At 28.2% G+C, this 15,444-nt stretch overlaps 1 long non-coding RNA gene across 1 annotated transcript; it reads right to left on the minus strand.

Annotated features, from left to right (window-relative positions):
* Window positions 1–3,508: 3,508 nt before the first annotated feature.
* On the minus strand, window positions 3,509–4,011 carry LOC131656433 (uncharacterized). The gene is made up of 2 exons (XR_009300094.1): window positions 3,928–4,011; window positions 3,509–3,790 (listed from the first exon to the last, which is right to left on the minus strand). It is a non-coding gene; the product is annotated as an uncharacterized LOC131656433 (long non-coding RNA).
* Window positions 4,012–15,444: the final 11,433 nt, after the last annotated feature.

Here is a 15,444-nt window from a genome sequence, read left to right on the forward strand (position 1 = left end):
TGGTTTATTCATAGCTTTTGAGCTTGTTGAAATGGATCTTTGAGGACCAAATGTTTATTGTTGATGAAGATAGTTCATTTAAGATGAAGGGAGAACAAAACCCTAATTGATTTTTACTTGTACTGATGAGTGATTTCTTGATTAAACCCTGCTGAGTACAAGTAGCAAACACAAGCTATGCAATTTGTTAGTGATGCAAATGATGCATATGATATGATATGAGGTGGTATCTTAGGTCAAAAATTGGGGTATGACACAGGTTGCACAATATTCTTAAAGATAATATCAAAAGTCTTAACTGCAAGGATGAGAAGTGTCATGCCTGAGATAATTAATAAGATTCAAGAAGCATTTGTAGCAGGGCAGGATATACACAATCACATCCATCTTGCTTATGAGCTTATCAAAGGCTATGATAGGAGGAAAGGCACACCTAGATGTATGTTCCAAATAGACCTTCAAAAGGCCTATGATATGGTCCATTTGGGAACTTTGGTAAGTATTATGAAGGATATGGGATTCCCTAACACTTTTGTTAAGTGGATTATGAATCTGGTCACTACTGTATCTTACATATTCAAGGTTAATGGGAAGTTCACTAATAATGTGCAGGCAAAAATAGGGATTAGACAGGGTAACGCTGTCTCTCATCTTCTTTTTGTGATTATGGTAGAATACCTCAATAGATGTATGATGAAGATGCAGAAAAATCCAGACTTTAACCATCATGTAAAATGTGAAAACCTAGCTTTGACAAACCTTGCTTTTGCTGATGATATACTTTTGTTCTGCAGGGGAGATGTGGTTTCAGTTGATCTATTGCTGAATTCTTTTCATAAATTTTTTGTCTCTACAGGTCTAATTTTCAACCCTAGGAAATGTAAAGCTTTTTTATGGCAGTTTTGATGAAGACATCAAGAGTAGTATCAAAAGTACAACAAGCTTTGTTGAAGGTAGCTTTCCAGTCAAATATCTGGGTGTTCCTCTCAGTATTAGGAAGCTTGGCATAATACATCACCTGCCTCTTATTGACAAGATAACTGCAAAGTAAGACATTGGTCTTCCAAATTGTTAAGTTATGCAAGAAGAATTCAGTTGGTCAGAAGTATTATTGGATATGTCACTCAATACTGGATGCTAAACTTCCCTCTTCCAAAGGCTATGATAAAGAGAATTGATGTTGTTTGTCGAAATTTTGTGTGGACTGGGAAAACTGACATGAGCAGGAAAAGCCTTGTGGCATGGAGCAAAGTCTGCAGCCCTATTAAGCAAGGCGGTTTAGGGGCTTCTGAATCTTACTATTTGGAATCAAGTTTCTTTGCTAAAGTGCCTTTGGAACATTTGTAATAAGAGTGATAACTTATGGATTCAATGGATCAATAAAGTTTATCTAAAAGTTAAGGATGTGCTGAATGTGGATATACGGCAGAACTGGACTTGGATTATGAAGAAAATAATAAAAGGCAAGATACTGATAGATAGTATTAGTCTGATTTGGAACCAAATGTTAACAGCGGGGAAGTTTTCAATGTGAAGAATGTACGATAGCTTGATTGAGGATAGCAATATTGTGCTTTGATTTAACTTGATGATGCCCAATTTGGCTAGACCAAAAGCTCATATAACTTTGTGGCTTCTTTGTTATGGGCATCTTCCTACAAAAGATAGGCTGGTCCGGTTTGGTATTATAGGAAATGCAGTGTGTAGCATGTGTGGTAAGGATGAGGATAATGCTGAGCATATTTTTTTCTCTCGTCCTGATACTGCAGGTATTTGGCAAGGGGCTTTGAATTGGTTAAATGTTAATCATACTCCTCAGCCTTAGAGTCTAGATTTGATTTGGATTTTGGCTAAGACAAAAGAAAAAGGATGGAGAGCTCGAATTCTAAAGATGGCTGTAACAGAAACCATTCATGAAGTATGGTTGTATAGAAATGCTATAGTGTTTAACTATGATACATATAGGAACAATACTTTGGAAAGAATTATTAATAGTATTTTGTGTAAAGGTTGGAGGAATAGGAAAATTAGATTGCACCTTGTAAATCTAATGGTATATGTTTTTGTTTGTTTCGCTGAATCCTTTGGATTGCCTTGCTTGTAATGACTTTTTTGAATTAATATATTGTTTGGTTCTAAAAAAAAAAGAAAAGGTGCAAGAATATCGAAATGTAAAAGTTGGTGCCTTCTTAGTACTTCTATTTTGGATATTGTACTAGTTATGATGTATTATTTTGGCCAGATACATTCGGTTTTTTGTATTTTGTACTAGCGATGTACTTTCTTTTCCGCTGCGATATTATGGATTGTTGTCTCTATGTACCATTATTAATACTTTATGCATATTATTCTAGATATATATGTGTGGGGTGTTACATAAAAACACCATAATATTTATTATAAATGAAATGAAAGTTGCTTGAGAAATTAATAATAAATCAGGGAAATTTAATTCGAAGTACAAACATTTGTTTTTTCATTAATTTATCTATTTCATAAAAGAATAATAATTTATTTAGTAAAAATTGAAAAGAAAACAAAACGGATATGTTTTTATAATTATTTATTTTTTATTAGTATGATATATTGTGATGATTTATTATTCAATATTACTTTTTTTAATACTATTCATTAGTTTAGTTTATTTAATCTATATATTTTTATTATTTCATTTGTATCATTCTTAACTGATCATTCTCATTTTGTAATTTTTTTTTTAAATAAAAGAATTATATTTCAAAGGAGCAAACAACAAATAGTTATGGCCAAAGCCAAAGGCAATAAAGACAAGACTAATTACATTAACAACATAGCTATTTTACTTCTATAGTTGGTATGCCTCCAACTTCTATACACAATAGCATCCACTATACTCTTAGTAATTCTATCAACTTCTATAGTTTATGTTTCTTTTTCAAAAATGACCTTATTCCTTTGAGTCCATATGCCATACAGGGTCTCTGCTGCTACAACCTTGAATAAGCTTGTTTCCATCCCTTGCCACGAGTATATTTCTTGATCCATTGAAGGTCTATGTTCTTTGTATCAATCATTTGCATCCAATGTAGAATGGTTGTCCAGATTTTGATAGAATGTTGATACTTAAACATGATTGAATTGTAATATTATTTTTTAATATACTATATGTTATATATTATATAAATATATTATTTATTAGCATTTTTATAATATTAGTAAAAAACTATAATTTGTAATTTGGATGATAAAAATTGATCCAAATTAAATTGTATGAAATTGAATCGAATCAGATTGAATTTTTTCAATCAATCATCTGATATCAAAACGAACCACAAATAAAATTTATATTTTATTTGTTTTTTTCACATCCATGATATGCTACATTTTCAAACAATGGATTGATATACTATAACTAAATAAATAGTCACTCATACTTTTCTCTTTTAAATTCTTATCTAACAAAAATTCAATTATAATTTAGTTAATATAAAATACTCAATCGCAATAACTATACAAAAACACTTAAATATCAATTTGAAAAATATCAATGCATAATTTTATTAGATTTATTTTGATATGCTCTTATATTTAACATTTAATTTTTGAGCATTGTGCTATATTTTTTTATAGACTTAACATGGATATGTGCAATAACAACTGGCTGTAGCAGGGTTTCCTCCATGTGGCGCACATCTTGGCCAACCATGATAAGTTGTGCACCATTCATCACACTTATAATCGTCACAAGTATCAGAAGGATTAGATTTGACTATGGTACATAATTTGCCCGCTTGACATGTCATGGTTACAACTGTGAAAAAAAAAAAGCATAATTACATTCTTATAATTAAGTTTGATAATGTTAACACCCAACAAATAAACATTACTTACATACATACATACATATAAGTGCTACGAAATAATTTAAAAAAGACAAAATTTATATACCTGAAAGAATAATGAAAAGGACAAGAATTGACATGACAGAAAACTTAGTCATTTTGAATAGCTTCAATTTTAATAGAATGAATGAGATGTTTTATGAGAGTATGCAAACCTCGAATTTATATACAACTAAAAAATATTAAATAATTGAAAAGTGATATATATCATTTCAAATTTTGTCCATCTAAACTATACAGTGAACCTTTTTAATATTTTAAATTAATATATATTTAGTCAATATTCATAATATTTTACATTAATGCATATTTATTAAAAATTCTAGAAAAGAAAAGATAAATTCAAACATAATAAATTTTTTCAATAATTTAAAATTGTATACTGATTTCAATATTATTTTGGTCCACCTACTTTATGTCATTCAAAAAATTATTATCTCTATTTTATATTTTAAATAGTTTTGGTCTTTTTTTCTTACTATTTCTACTTAAAGTTCATAGTATATCCATCTATCATATAAAAAAGTTCACATATTTTCTCATCACACAGGCTGCCACATCAGCAACTCTCCTCTCAAAATTCCACATCACAATCCTCAAAATTAACTTCTTCTTCCACTATAATTCAGCAGTTATATTCTTTTGTTCTTCAATTTCCACTATCCTCTGCTCTTAAACCCATCCTCTTCCAAATTCCAAAACCGTTCCAAAAAAAAAGTAAGTGCAGCCCCATTCTTCTTCTTCCACGATCCATTTTCCCGAAATTCCTTTTCATTTTGCCTTATAAATATGTTTCCCCATTCAACGTAAAGTACGACAACAACGATCTGTTTCTCTCAACCGTACAACACCCCTTCTTCTCTCTCGATCGGTTCTCTCAATCTCACACTCAAACCATCGCTTTCAATATCACGATACTCATTGGTGAAGACTGGTCGATTATAATGTTGACGTGCGTTTTTTGGTTTCTTCAATTGCAGAGAAATTGGTGAAAGAGCAAGCATCGATGAACACGGTTTGATGATGTTGCTGAGCGGTTTCGTTCACGTTCGAACCTGTGGTGTTCGATTTTCAACGTTTGATGATGAATGTTGAGTTGAAACAACTCTGAATCGTCAAAGTCGGGTGAGATCTTTCCGAGTTTATGTTATTTTCTCTTTAATCTCTCTTCTTCTCTCTCAAACTTTCTGCATTATTTTCTCCATTCAAATTTGATTTAGGTGTATTAATGTTTCATAATTTAGTTTTATTTTTGGAATCCATTAATAGGACACTAAGTGTTTGTTATAATTATTGATCATTGTTGGAGAATGAAAGAGAATCGATTCAAGATTGAAGGTGTTATGAGGTGAGTTTTCTGTTATGGAAGTTTGGAACCGATATTCTTATGGTTTTCTGATTTTTCTTATACAGATTGAAATCGGTGATGGTGATTATGGAGAGAAATGTGGGAGATATGGAGGAGGATTCGAAAATCGCGGTGGTGAGAGAAAGTTGATTTGAATAGAGGTTGTTACAAACCTGTTAGAGGTGAATTCCTTTTCTCTTTTTCGGTTGCGATTTTCTACAATTTTTCCCGTTACAATTATTTCCTCTCATTTTCTGTTATGCCGATTCTATGTTCTCTCGTTCTGTTATGAAATTATGTTGTGGTCTGTTGAGTTCTTTTTTCTGTTGAACCGCTTTTGGTAATTCAAAGGGTAATGTTTCTCTTGCTGAACCGATTTGGATTGGTTTTTTGTGATATGCTATGAATATTCGTGTTGGCACTGATGCGGTTTTGAACCGATTCTCACTATTTTATGCAGGGTATTTTTGAATTGGATTTTCCGAAGCGACATGGTATTGCTACTGAAATTCTGAATCATCTTCAAAAATCGCAATATCCGCTCAATATTGAATTATATCCATCTTTTAAGTTCACAATATAATTTAGTTTTTTCTTTCAGATTAATCTCGAGATATACATAAAGGATAATAAAACAGAATTCTTAGTTTTGGTGGATAGAGCTATCGGAGGATCCTTTTTGGAAGATTGACAAATTGAGCTCATGCTCCACAGGTATATTTTAGGAGGACAGCAATGAATGATTTCAAGTTTAGGAATTGGCTACTTTGCTAACCCTCTCAAAATTGATTTCTTCCGTCTACTGTGTAGAACCATTGTTTAGTTAAAATATAAACAGTGATGGATTATGGAAGGTAAATGCTTTGATAAAATGATGAAGCATGATATGATTTATCCATTGCATTGCATTCCTCCTTCCCACAAACATCATGTTTGGTTTTAGCTTCACATATGTTATTATTACAGGTCATGTAAAATCAAGAAGTTGTTGATACTATCAAAGATACCAAGGATGCTCGGGCGGCAGCAAAGCAACTTACTGAAGAAGCACTTAATAGAAAAAGCTCTGATGATATCTCTTGCATTGTTGTGAGGTTTCACTGATATGTAAAATATATTTAAATTGTACTATGATGGTTGTGAAATTCAATTTTTATAATAAATAAAGTTTTAAATCATCATGATAACAAAATGATGCTTTCAATATTTTCTAATTGCCTCAAAAGGAATAATGTAAATGTCCTAAAGTATTGTCGGTAGGCTGCCATAATAATAAAGCAAAATCTTCAATTATAGTAAGCTATTATATTTATAAATGATCACAATATATTATATATGATTTTATATAATAGAAATTTGACAAAATCATATGTTATATGATTTTAAATATAAGAAAAAGTTTGAATTAAGAAAAATAGATGAATATGTATAGTTTTGAAATAGAATAGCCAATTTTCTAATTATTTAAAATGAGAGTCAACTTATTATTATTATTATTATTATAGTAGACATAATATATTATTTTTATTATTTTTTGATTAACTTTGATTGATGATATATGCATGGAATACAATCGCTTCAAATAATTTCACGCACCATAAATTTTGTCCCTTACGCTTGACAAACTCTTTATTTATGTTCAGACACATGACTCTAATTTTTATTTTTTATTTTTTATTAATTTAATAGTTGAACTAAATGTATTCCAATTAAATATGCAACAATATTATTTAAAATTTTCCAAAATTATTGTGATACCAATTATCTTTTCAAATTTACTATAACGGAAACTGAGTGTTAATTTTGTCATTTTTATGATGAATTCGATAGTAAAAAATTAAATTAATTTAAACTTAAAACAACAATAATTATTGATACTTAATAATTATATCCTTTGATTATTTTTTATTTAAGATAGTTAAATGTATGATTTTAATACTTAAATGTATGAATTAAATACTTATTATGTGAAGGGGATTTAACTTTTCATTCTTCTTCATAACAGGAGCTATTTTGTATAAATATTTTGTGATTAAGGATAAGAATAACTTATATATTATTTGGTTTTAATTGCACTACCTTTCAAATTTCTCATTGATTATTTGACTTTAAGTGATAAATCTTTCTAATTTTATATTGTAATATTTATGGTTTCCATTTAAGATACAATTTTTGTAAAGATAATAATACATGAAATTAATGTTTATTTTTCACAATTATTAATTTTCAATGCATATTCTCAATACTTATTTTAAAAATAACTATTGTTACATATTACTTATAAATGATGTCAACATACGGGAAAATAATATATCACTATTTCAAATATTTTTATAAATGATATTATTTTTGTCTCTTATTTTTGTTCTTTAATATCTCTTATTTTACTTTTATGACTATAAAGTTTTATTAAACAGAGTCAAATATTAGAAACAAGTCAAATTTTTATATTTGAAGTTTTAAAATAAATTTTAAAAATTAGTGTTACTTTACAATTTTGTTAATAAATAATCATCTTTATGTTTTCTACATATATTTAGGTAGTTAAATAATCTAATTTTTTTTCTTTTTTTCTACTTTTTACTTTTAAATGAAAGTTAATTTTCATTTAAAATAGTCTTTAATTTTTTTATTTAATAATATTCACATTATATTTCATCGTTGAAATGATGAAGCAGCACACCTATTTTCTTGATACAGAAATAATTGATATATTAATGCAAATTTTAATAAATAAATTTCATTGATTAATTGATTTTATGTTTGAGTGATATTTATTTAAATATTAATAATTATAAAAATTATAGATATTATAATATATAAATAACATAATATTGTATATTAATTCATAGAACTAAAGAATATTTTAGTTAGGTCAAATTAAAAAATTAAGTTTATCAATATATATATTTATCAATATATATATATATATATATATATAATTTATATATATATATATAATTTATAAAGTTAGTTTTATAAAATATTATTGATATTTATTTATTGTAAGGTCGAACAAAAAAAAAATAAAGATAGAATATAATAAAATATTAAAAATTAAAAATATATACATAATTTTGAAATATATAAGAAAATAGAATCAAAGAATAAAGAAAAAAACAATACATTTTTTTAGGTAAATAAAGAGTTTAGAATGAAAAGACCTAAATCATTTACATATAAAAAAGTTAAATATCATAATTACCTTTAGTAATCATTGATTGATTGATTGCAACTTTTAATTTATGATTTAATACATGTGATTGCAACTTTTGATTTCTTATTCTTTTAGTACTTATAATATGTATTTTTAAATCATTACATTTGAGAAAATATTGTACTTTTATATCTTACAAAAGTACAATATATATTAATGAAATATTTTAGAGATTATTAAATAAAATAAATATATTAGATCTATTGACTATTTTTTTTAAAAACATATTTAAAAATAACTATGGGTGTTAATAAACATAAGTAATCAAATGAAACATAAGTACTGTATGAATAAATAGTAATAGAATGAAACATAAGTAATGTATGAATAAATAGTAATAGAATGAAACATAAGTAATATATGAATAAATAATATCAAAATCGTATGATATTTTTTATTAATCATATAATTTGTTTGTCATTTATAAAATTTAAAATTTTAACTGGACAAGTTCATCAATAATCAATCTATATTTATCTATATATAATATAATATAATTTAAATATTACCATTAAAACTTTAATGGGTCAATTCTATCCAAATACAAAATAATATATTACGGATACACACGGGTAGTTATATGGTACGCGCATATGGTACTGATATTAACACATTTAATTAAATATTGAATAATAACGAGAATAAGTTTACAATTGATTTAAATAGTTTTATAAATAATTCCAAAACAAAAATATTTTTATATAGGAATAATTAACTATTGATTCAAATATTTTTATATATGGAATAATATATTTGATTTGTAAATTGAGTTTAATCAATTATATTAAATATTTATTATTAGTTGTATTATATAATTTAAAACAATATTTCTTCATTATAATTTGTCAATTTAAGATTTTTGTTATTATAAAATATTGTTATAAATCAAAATATTGAATATTAATAGAATTTTTTTTAATATTAATGTGTAGATGAAGTTACTAATCAAAATATTGAATATTAAAGGCAATATTAAATTATTGTTAAAAATATTAAAATGTATTGAATATTAACGGAAACATGAAGTTACTGATAAAAAATGACATGTTAACGAGAGCATAAAGTTACTGATCAAAATATTGAATATTAACGAGAATACGGAGTTATTGATCAAACTATTGAATATTAATGAAAAACAAAGTTATTGATCAAACTATATTGAATATTAACTGGAACATGAATTTATTAATCAAAATATTGAATATTAATGAAAACATGAAGTTAGTAATCAAAATATTGAATATTAACGTGAGTATTAAATTACAGAGCAAAGTATATAATATTAACGGGAACATGGAGTTACTGCTAAAAATATTGAATAATAACGGAAACATGGCGTTATTAATTAAACTATTGAATATTAACAGGAACAAATTTGGAATATTAACAAAAACACGAAGTTAGTGATCAAAATATTGAATATCAACGAGAACATGAAGTTACTGGTCAAAATATTGAATATTAACGGGAAATGAAGTTTATTGATCAAAATATTGAATATTACTAGGAACACGAAATTACTGATCAAAATATTGAATATTAACGGGAGCACGAAGTTATTGATTAAAATATTAAATATTAACGGGAGCACAAAGTTAATGATCAAAATTTTGAATATTATCGAAAACATTAAGTTACTGATCCAAATTTTAAAAATTAACGGGAACAAATTTTGAATATTAACGGGAACACGAAGTTATTGATCAAAATAATAAATGTTGACGGGAACACGGAGTTATTTACAAAATATTGAATATTAACAGGAACACGAAGTTACTGATAAATTTTTGAATATTAACAAAAAATTAAGTTACTGATAAATTTTTTGAATATTAACGGAAACGAATTTGGAATATTAACGGGAACACGAACTTATTGATCAAAATAATGAATATTAACGGGAACAAGGAGTTACTGATTAAAATAATGAATATTAACAAGAACATGAAGTTACTGATCAAAATATTGAAAAATAACGGGAAGAAATTTGAAATATTAACGGGAATACAAAGTTACTTATCAAAATAATGAATATTAACGGGAATATGAAGTAACTGGTCAAAGTATTTTTCTATTAATTATGTATTTTGAATGAATCATTATTATAAATGGAGTTTGTAGTGGTTCTCATTGGCCTACAAGAGAGAGCTGATAGTTTGAGATTTGACTGATAGTTTGTAGTTATAATTGAGTCAAAATAATTAATTTTTTCTCCTTAGCTAGCCAAAAATAATCGTTTCTCCTTAGCTGATAGTTTGAGATTGGGCTAATAGTGTGTAGTTTAATCAATTATATTAAATAGTTATCACTAATTGAATTATATAATTTGATTGAATATTTCTTCATTATAATTTGTGAATTTGCGATTTTAAAACTTCTCCTTCATTATAATTTGTCAAATAAAATATTACTATTTTTATAACTTTTACAATTTTACCAAAACTTAATCTTTTACTAATATCTTTTATTTTTCTCAATCACAATGCGCAAAAACGACGGGTACCCGTGCTAACGCACAGGTAAGACACTAGTTTTTATAATGAAGCATAACTTATAGAAATTTTGACCCACATATCATCTTTCTTTAAAAAAATTCCTTAATTGCTACTCTTTGTAAATACATTTTCAATATGCCATTTTTTATACTTTTTTAAAAATAAAAAATCTACCCCTTTAAGAGGTCGTCATCCAATATCGAGGCCCTCTTTTTATTTTTATTTATTGTCATTTTTAATTGTCTTAAAAAATTGAAAAATAACAAATCATAATCAATTAATTTTTAATTAAATAATGTATTTAAAAAATATCAAAAAATAATTAAAAATTTTAAAACGTTTTGATTTTAATTCGCAAAGAAAATAAAAATTAATTGTTGAATGTGGATAGAGGGCAGAACTGGACTTGGATTATGAAGAAAATAATAAAAGACAAGATGCTGATAGATAGTATTAGCCCGATTTAGAATCAAATGTTAACAGCGGGGAAGTTTTCAATGCGAAGAATGTACGATAGCTTGATTGAGGATACCAATATTGTGCTTTGGTTTAACTTGATGATGCACAATTTGGCTAGACCAAAAGCTCGTATAACTTTGTGGCTGCTTTGTCATGGGCATCTTCCTACAAAAGATAGGCTGGTCCGGTTTGGTATTATAGGAAACACAGTGTGTAGCATGTGTGGTAAGGATGAGAATAATGCTGAGCATATTTTTTTCTCTTGTCCTGATACTCCAGATATTTGGCAAGGGGGTTTGAATTGGTTAAATGTTAATCATACTCCTCAACCTTGGAGTATAGATTTGATTTGGATTTTGGCTAAGACAAAAGGAAAAGGATGGAGAGCTCAAATTCTAAAGATGGTTGTAACATAAACCATTCATGAAGTATGGTTGTATAGAAATGCTATAGTGTTTAACAATGATACATATAGGAACAATACTTTGGAAAGAATTATTCATAGTATTGTGTATATAGGTTTTTGTTTGTTTGGGTGAATCCTTTGGATTGCCTTACTTGTAATGACTTTTTGAATTAATATATTTTTTGGTTCAAAAAAAATGTGTTAGTCAAGCCAATTTAACAAGAGAATTCAGATAACTGTAAAATGGAAAGTGTGGGCATTGAGGCCTTAGACATTTGTGAGAAAATTGATTAAAGATGTAATCATTTACTCGCATATATACGATCGATCTAAAATTTGGGAAGTTCATTTACTAAGTCACTGGCCAGAGACTTAGTAAAAACAACTTTAAGAGGTATGGGTTGAAACTCCTTGAGTAAGAGTTCCGACAGCAGCGGCAACCCAATCTTACGTTAATAGAACATTAACCTCAAGATTCAATGGTAACAGCAAGTCGTTGATTTGGATAATTGTCAAACATTTCGTGATAATGTTGACCTTAAAACGAGGGTTGAGTTTTATTTCAAACTCTTTATGAAGTTCAATACCAAGGGTACGTGTCTCATGGAAAAAGACACAATATGAACTTCACCTATGTGAATTTCGAGATGATGCTGTCTCAAAGTGAGAGTTGGAGTTTCTCTCATGAAAAATTCATGAAATAGGATAACATATGGCCATAAATAATTGCTAGACGAGAAACGTAGGTGAAGAACCCTTAAAGAATATGTGTAACGCAACACCGGTATAATCATATGGATTAACGGTTTAAAATCATTGCTACCTAATATTCCGATTAGACTTTGTGTTGTCCTTACTAAAGTTAAGTTTTAAATCAAAAGATACTTAACTGTATTAACATTCTTTGTTTCCTTTTTCTGGAATTGATCTTGTCATTATTAGAACAAGTGGAGGATTGTTGGAAATTATTAGTAATTAATAATATTTAATCACCATAGGTATGTTCCAAAATGACAAGAAAATATCTATGTGAAGTTTGTATTTTGAATATGAAAACAGGCAACACTTTGTGAAGTGTTGCAATAGGCAATTTGTAGTTTGAATCTGAAATAGGCAACACTTTGTGAAGTGCTGCAGAATGTGAAACAGTACAACCTTTAAGAACTGTTGCTGTAGGCAAAACAGTGCAAAGCTTAAAAAATATTGTTGTAGGCGAAACAATGCAAAAGTGTTTGTCATACCCCAAAATTTGCCTAGCCTATTGCTAACAGTCACATTATTTTAAACTTGGTCTTTACAGAAATTTCGATTCATGCATGGTCATTTTAACAGTAGTTAATTTTGCTTATTTAAAAATATATAATAGTTTACTTTAAACTATTTGTATTTTTAAATAATAAATATTTCTTCTTGACCTCCATATTTTTTTAATGCCATTTAGTTTTGAATAAATGAATTGACACAATTGGTGAGGAGGTAAGCTTTGCAAGTATAAGGTTACGAGTTTGAACCTTACATATCCTATTTGTGACAATTTTTGTTACTAACTTTATTTCTTTTCATCAAAAATCACTTTTTTATTATTTTCATTTTAATTTTCGTTTTCCACTTTTAGACTTTTTTTTTAATAATTATTTTTAATTTGTTTTATGTATTTTTCATTAAAAAGTGTCCAAAAAATCATTAAAAAATCAAATCTTTTTCATTCATCTTTATTGGTCGTCCTGTCACACTAATTTTTGATTGGTCAGCTTTCTCACCGAGGAACAATCATGTATTATTTGATTTAAATCAGATTTTATTTGATTTGGTTTTGGTCAATATTTAATTTTATTTCCTATTTTATTAACCTAATTTCTTGTATAAATAATGTCTCAATTCTACACTTTAGAGGACTAACTTTTTCTAACCCTAACCTACTTTCAACCTTTCTCCCACGAACCCTGTTCTCCCCATTCTCAAATTTACAACAGACACTAATACCTCTGTAAATATTCTTTTAGGAGTCATTACATAAAGAACCTAGTTCCCGATATGAGTTTTTTCAATAACTATTTTTTATCAAATCCTTTTGTGTTTTTGTAGAGTCCATTCCAAAAGCCTTATCTCACGTGTGTGTGCTTTACTATCATCAGTTTTTTTCCAGTATCAGTGACAAACTTTACAACATACAAAACATTATTCAAACCATTCTAAACACCAAAGCTAACCGATACATCATCATGCCATCAAAGCCTTAAAGAATAACACCAAAAATGATTTTTTTTCTATACTAACAGCATAAATGAATTTTTTTTTTACTAACAGCATTTTATCAATATATGTATATAGTGTTGAAATATTAAACTTGATTTGGGCCTCTTTATTATTTGGTATTTTGGGCTTAGATAATTTTGGATAGTGTTTCTAGAAAATTCTTGTAGTGTTTGGAGTGTCTAGATATTTCTTATGGTTGTAATATTCTTTGAATTTCTAGGATAGAAAACTCTCTAGAATTAGTTTGTCTAGAGTTCTCCATAGAGTAGTATAAATAGAGATGTAATCCTACACATTTGCATCAAGAAAAATAAAAAGTTTTCTCTTCTATAAAGAATTCTCCTACCTATCAAGTTTCTATTCAAGCCTCCAATATTTCTAAACACTTGTCCTACACACAAAAACAACCTTAATTCCAACAAAGTGGTACCAAAGCTTCAAGGTCCTCAAAAGATGGAAAATGGAGGTTTTCCTTTTCAAATGCCGATGCTCACAAAGAACAACTATGATAATTGGAGTATCAAGATGAAGGCGCTACTAGGATCTCAAGATGTGTGAGATGTTGTTGAGAAAGGCTTCAAGGAGCAAGATGAAGCCTCACTAAGTCAAGGTGCAAAAGATACATTGAAGGAGTCAAGAAAGAGGGACAAGAAATCTCTCTTCCTCATTTATCAATCGGTGGATGAAGATACTTTTGAGAAGATATCCAACGCAACGACGGCCAAAGAAGCGTGGGACAAGCTTCAAACTTGCAACAAAGGAGTTGAGCATGTAAAAAAGATTCGTCTTCAAACTCTTATAGGTGACTTTGAACGTTTGTTTATGGAGGAGTCCGAGTCAATTTCTGATTATTTTTCTCGAGTATTTGCCGTAGTCAATCAACATAAAAGAAATGGTGAAGATGTTGATGATGTGAAAGTCATGGAGAAAATACTTCGCACTTTAAATCTAAGTTTTGAATTCATTGTTACCAACATTGAAGAAAACAAGGATTTAAAGACCATGACCATTGAGCAACTCATGGGTTCCTTACAAGCATATGAAGAAAAACAAAAGAGAAAAACTAAACAAAAGGAGGCTATGGAGCAACTACTACAACTCAACATAAAGGAAGAAAACTATGTAAACTACAAAAGCCAAAGAGGACGAGGTCGTGGCCAAGATCGTGGACATGGACGAGGACATGGAGGGGAAGGAAGAGGAGGTTACAACAACTACTCCAACAACTTCAACTATGGAGAAAGAATTTGGAATCCACAAGCGACAAGAGGTCGTGGAAGAGGAAATTCATGGTCGAGGTACAAAAAATCACAAATCAAGTGCTTCAACTGCAACAAAATTGGTCACTATGCATCCGAGTGTAGATTCTCGAAGAAGGTTGA

This window comes from Vicia villosa, linkage group LG3 (genome assembly GCF_029867415.1).
Source record: "Vicia villosa cultivar HV-30 ecotype Madison, WI linkage group LG3, Vvil1.0, whole genome shotgun sequence".
In the NCBI taxonomy this organism is placed as follows: Eukaryota; Viridiplantae; Streptophyta; class Magnoliopsida; order Fabales; family Fabaceae; genus Vicia; species Vicia villosa.